This window comes from Hyla sarda, chromosome 2, assembly GCF_029499605.1.
Source record: "Hyla sarda isolate aHylSar1 chromosome 2, aHylSar1.hap1, whole genome shotgun sequence".
In the NCBI taxonomy this organism is placed as follows: Eukaryota; Metazoa; Chordata; class Amphibia; order Anura; family Hylidae; genus Hyla; species Hyla sarda.
In genome coordinates this window covers 511,625,250-511,631,270 of record NC_079190.1, presented here as the reverse complement: position 1 = coordinate 511,631,270, position 6,021 = coordinate 511,625,250, and the positions used below count along the sequence as shown (strand labels likewise).

Sequence of the window (6,021 nt, the reverse complement as noted above, 5' to 3'; positions counted from 1 at the left end):
GGCCATGCCAACACACCTTAAAGATCCGCTGAACTTCTGGGAAGCCAAACTTGACTTATGGCCGCAACTAGCAGAGTTTGCCCTGGAAAAGCCGCCCTGCCTGGCCAGTAGTGTGCCATCAGAGCGGCTGTTTAGTGCGGTGGGGGCCATAGTCATCACAAGGAGAACTCGTTTGCCCACGAAAAATGTGGAGAGACTGACCTTTGTGAAGATGAATCATACATGGATCAGTCAGGATTTCCACCCACCAATGCCTGATGCATCAGAGTAGATTGACCATGGTGCCACACCAACGTTTCACAAATATGGATAGTGCTGCTACCCAGTTACAAACATTCCTCCGCATCAGACCTTTTTTCAGCCACCTTCGTCACCGGGTACTGGTATTGCCCCCCACCGCACCACTCTGTCACCAGGTCACTTTCAGGGCTCCTGATGCTGCTGCTGCCACCTCCAGGCTGTCATTCTGCCACCATATGTTCTCCTCATGCTGCTGCCACCTCCAGGCTGTGCCAATCAGCCACTATATGGTCTCCTCATGCTTCCGCCACCTCCAGGCTGTGCCATTCAGCCACTATATGGTCTCCTCATGCTTCCGCCACCTCCAGGCTGTGTCATTCAGCCACTATATGGTCTCCTCATGCTGCCGCAAACTCCAGGCTGTGTCATTCTGCCACTGTATGTTCTCCTCATGCTGCTGCTAATTCCAGGCTGTGCCATTCAGCCACTATATGGTCTCCTCATGCTTCCACCACCTCAAGGCTGTGTCATTCAGCCACTATATGGTTTAATCATGCTGCAGGGCCTGGGACATTACCTAATAAATTTTATGGTAGCACTAGTTACCATATATTTTCTATTTAAATTTGAAAATTCATCTTTTAATCTTAGGGATTGTGAGGCTCTATGTTCTCCTCATGCTGCTGCCAGCTCCAGGCTGTGTCATTCTGCCACTGTATGTTCTACTCTTGCTGCCACCAATTCCAGGCTATGTCATTCTGCCAGATTATGGTCTCTTCATGCTGCGGCCACCTTTAGGCTCTGTCATTGTCCCACCATGTGACTCCTTGTTATAAATATAAATCTTATAAATCAATGTAATCTTTTCAAGACTGAGGCCCTATGGTCGTCGCCATCATATCACCTGTGGAATTATCAAAAGAATCCAATGAAACAGCTTGGAGCGATAACAATGAACCATAACTGATTAGATTAAACATTTGTACTTTCACAGTCAGGGGAGCGCTGAGAGGCAGGGGCTGGAACAGGTGGTATCTCGCCTGGCGGAGGAACGCCAGCTTGATGCTCACCAGAATGGGTAATCAAAAAATGTAAATAAATTCAAATTAAATAAAATAAAAATTACATAAAAAATCTGCCACATCCAGATGCTCTGCAGCAGTGATTTTAATAGCGATGTCTGTAATCTGCATGTCATACTGAAAAACAGTATTATTTCACTAACACAGCACACTCTCTATGCATGTTAGGACAAGGCAAAGTGTTATACACCCCTAATGAGCCTCTCTGTAGACCAGAAATAGCCGTTTTTAAAAGCGATTCGCCATGAATAAATTCGGTCCGAACCAAATTTTTCGGAAAATTTGGCAAATCGGCCGAATCAAATTTTTCAGAAATGCGCTCATCTCTAATTGTAATCATACTGACCTGAAAAATAATTTTAATTGTCAATATGTTGTATGCTATAATTACTGCAAACATTATATGCCAGTAAGTAATCACTGATGTCTAGTGGTCCCATCGGAACCCCCCGCCATGTATTAATGGGGTGCCGATGGATTGCTGGGGAAGCCGGGTTTTACCTTGGCATTTTTCATGGCTCGGCCATTGTTAACACCTGCCTTCAGCAGGGTTTAGTAATCAAACGCCGATAACATAGATCAATGTAATGCTATCTAATGATGGCTTATGATAGGCCCCTAGGGAAGGTGAAAAAAAACTTGTTTTTAGAAATATAAGAAAAAAAATCACTGACCTAACAAAAATTTTAATCACCTCACTTTTTCCATTTTACATACATTTAAATAAATAAATAAATAAATAAATAAAATAAACATATCTAGTATCGTAATTGTATGAACTACTAAATTATTACATTTGCGATCCTGAACGGTCAACTGCGCAAACGCAAAGAAAAATCCAAATGCCAAAGATTGCTGATTTTTGGACACATCCCATCGCAGAAAAAAACTATAATAAAAAGTGATGGTAAAGCTAGAACTACGCAAAAGTTGTATTGTTAAAAACTACAGCTCATGGCGCGAAAAAATTTAACCCTAACACAGCTCCGTAAGTGGAAAAATAAAAAAAATTATAGGGGGCAGAACAAGCCAATGGAAAGAATTTTTTTCTCTAGTTTTCTATTTATTTATTTCTTATGTAAAAAGAAAAAATTAATTATCCACGTTTGATATCATTGGAATCGCACCGACACGTAGAAGAAAGATAGCATGTCAGTTTTACTATATTGTGAACTCTGAAAAAAATTAACTGCCCCACAATATTGGGCAATTCCATATTTTTTCAAAATATTTTGTCTGTAAATAAAAGTTATTTTGCTGGCTTTGTTATACATTATATGATAAAATATAAGTGCGCTAATTAAAAGTTAAAATTAAATGCGGTGTTTTGCAAGCAGTGTGCCCCCAGCTGTTGCAAAACTACAACTCCCAGCATGCCCAGACAGCCTTTGGCTGTCTGGGCATGCTGGGAGTTGCAGTTTTGCAACAGCTGGAGGCACCCTGGTTGGGAAACTCTGGTTGCAAAACAATGATGCTATCTGTATTGTCATACTACAATAGATAGGAGAAAAAAACAAAACAAAGCGAGAATTGCCGGAATTATTGGCGATTGTGAAGCCATGAATCACCGTGCGACAGAATCCTCTCAGCGTGAGTCACTGTTTACTGGAAAAAAAAGGTAATTTGAAGCTTCCACATGACGGAAAACATATGGACTCTACTCTGGAGTGTGTACTGGTGACTGCGGCGCCCCCATCTGCTGGAGCCGTAACACGTCAGAGGAATCTGGTATAATGCAATGCAAAGTGTTCAAGGCCGTAGTGGCTCCATGGAACAATGGGGGGCTGTAGAAGGGGATGGTCTGCAAGGGTGTCACTTGAGGCCCCTAGGACACAGTACAACATATGTAACAGGGCCCCACTTACTATAAGCCATTTTTGACACTGGTGGCCTCTATTGCAGTAGAGGGACCTTTAGGCCCCATTAGGCCCAGGCCACTGCTACCACTTTACCCCCTGGAAGTTAAAGGGGTACTCTGCCCCTAGACATCTTATTCCCTTTCCAAATGATAGGGGATAAGATGTCTGATCACGGGGGTTCCCGCCGCTGCACCTGGCATTCGTTTAGAGCGTTGGGTGCAGTGCCGGAGGCTCGTGATGTCACATTCCCTCCCATAGACTTGCATTGAGGGGGCGTGGCCGTGATGTCACAAGCGTGGCGTGGTCGTGATGTCAAGAGCCTCCACCCCACATTGCCAGTCATCCGTCACGGATCGAAGTTTGCTCCGAGCACCAGATGCCTGGGGTGCCACAGCCGAGATCAAAGGATAGGGGATAAGATGTGTGATCGATGGGGTCCTGCTGCTGGGGACCCCCACAATCAGACATCTTAGGATAGGGAATAAGATGTCTAGGGGTGGAGAACACCTTTAAAGCGTACCTGTCAGATCCCACAAAAAAAATAAAAATAAATGTTATATGTTACTCAGTACCTCATCCTAATCCTGTTCCTGTAATTTTTATGTCTCTATCACCCATATTTCACAAAAAACAGCATATTACAGCTGCTCAATGCCTTTTCCATCTTCCCAAAGGGAGGGGGTGTGTCCCTCTCGTGCCTGCACTGTGATGACTCCTCCCCCTCCCTCACTCTGCTTAATGACTGCTCTAGGGAGCCTTGCAGCCCTGCTCTGTAAACCCTTTATGCTGTATACACACACATACACACACGGTTATTGGAGATTGCCTGTACTCTACCACCAAAGACAATATTGTGAGTGTATAACTTAAATCTTCTTATGTCATTCATGTGTGTCATCCTTTGCCAGTCCTGTAATTCTGGAACTTGTAGTTTTGGAATAGCTGGAGGTACAGCATTGGATAACTCTTTTTACTGCAGTGTTGCTTTCAGCTGTGTGCCTACAGCTTTTGCAAAACTACAACTCCCAGCATGCCCAGACATCCTTTGGCTGTCCAGGGATGCTTGGAGTTGTAATTTTGCAACAGCTAGAGGCTAAATTGGTAAAAACTCTGACTGTTAAACTCTGTGTTACAGCGGTTTTGTTGCAGTGTTCCTGCAGCCTTGTCAATCAGTTGTCTCGTGTCCACGACCCTTGGACACCCTCATGCTGCTGTGGGACTCATCAGTGTCCCAGGAGGTATGTGGACCCCTAGTGGTGGGATTTTTAAAGACAGGGACACTCAAACACAGCACACTGAAACTGTCATCTCTCTAAGCAGGGGATAATGGAGTGTGAAGTGTCACCTATGGTAGATGCTAGTCAACAGTGTGATAAGATCTCCCGAACTTCCTGCCTGGAGAAAAACAGGGTATGTGCTCAGCAAAGATTACACTTCACATTGCAAAGTTCTATAACTTTATCATGTGAAGCTATGTAAAAGTAATTTCATTTGGCTGGAGTTCTCCTTAAAGTCCCAGGTGATCCCCAACCTGTGGCTCTCCAGCTGCAGATGTTGGAGCACAGCAAAGATGTATCAGAGCTGTATATGTCATTGAGTGCCTGGCATTGACAGTTCTTTCTACCTTAAACTTGAGGGAGAGAAAAAACAACAATAATATATAAATACCACAACAATGAGGGAGTACTGTGAGCCATGCACTGTTTACTGGCTGCCAACCCAGCTATCCCAGTCTCCTGAAGAGAATATTTGGTAAAGCAGCCATATTGAGATGATGTAGATTTTGTCAATTATGTAGGCACAGATAGTACTGCCTTCCTGTCCCTCCCTATAAATTATGTAGGCACAGATAGTACTGCCTTCCTGTAAATTGTGTAGGCACAGATAGTACTGCCTCCCTGTCTCTCCCTGTAATTTATGTAGGCACGGATAGTACTGCTTTCCTGTCTCTCCCTGTAAATGATGTAGGCACAGATAGTACTGCTTTCCCGTCTCTCCCTGTAAATTATGTAGGCACAGATAGTACTGCTTTCTTGGCCTTTTGGCTAAGATCAAGTGTAGTATCAGTTCTTCTCAGGTAGTACACTGGTAGGAATGGATGGCTACATGGAGGAGCAGGTGTTCCGCGGCTAGTATTATAACCAGCTTAACGGCTGCTCTGATGTGACCTGTTTCTTCCGGGTCTCGCCATGAGGCTGGGAGGGTCTAGAGCTGAGGTACTTTTGTGCCTCAGGGAGTGGTGACCCTAAGGTGCTGAAACTCACTGGGTGTTATAGCTCACTGAGAGAATGCACTGCACCACACACTCTTCAACTATGTCACTCATCCTTGGTATCCCGGCCTTTTGGCTATGATCAGGGAAATTTTTTATAGATTATGTAGGCACAGACAGTACGGCCTTCCTGTCCCTCCCTGTAAATACTGTAGGTACAGATAGTACTGGCTTCCTGTCTCTCCCAGTAAATAATTAAGTTACAGATAGTACTGCCTTCCTGTCTCTCCCTGTGAATTATGTGGGTACAGATAGTACTGCCTTCCTGTCTCTCCCTGTAAATAATGTAGGTACAGATAGTACGGCTTTCCTGTCTCTCCCTGTGAATTATGTAGGTACAGATAGTACTGCCTTCCTGTCCCTCCCTGTAAATAACGTAAGTACAGATAGTACTGCCTTCCTGTCTCTCCCTGTGAATTATGTAGGTAAAGATAGTACTGCCTTCCTATCTCTCCCTGTAAATAATGTAGGTACAGATAGTACTGGCTTCCTGTCTCTCCCTGTAAATAATTTAGGTACAGATAGTACTGCCTTTCTGTCTCTCCCTGTGAATTATGTAGGTACAGAT

The 6,021-nt window shown here is 44.1% G+C and overlaps 1 pseudogene; it reads left to right on the top strand.

The window, feature by feature from the left end:
* Positions 1 to 5,205: 5,205 nt before the first annotated feature.
* LOC130359962 (U2 spliceosomal RNA) lies at positions 5,206 to 5,354 on the top strand (annotated as a pseudogene).
* Positions 5,355 to 6,021: the final 667 nt, after the last annotated feature.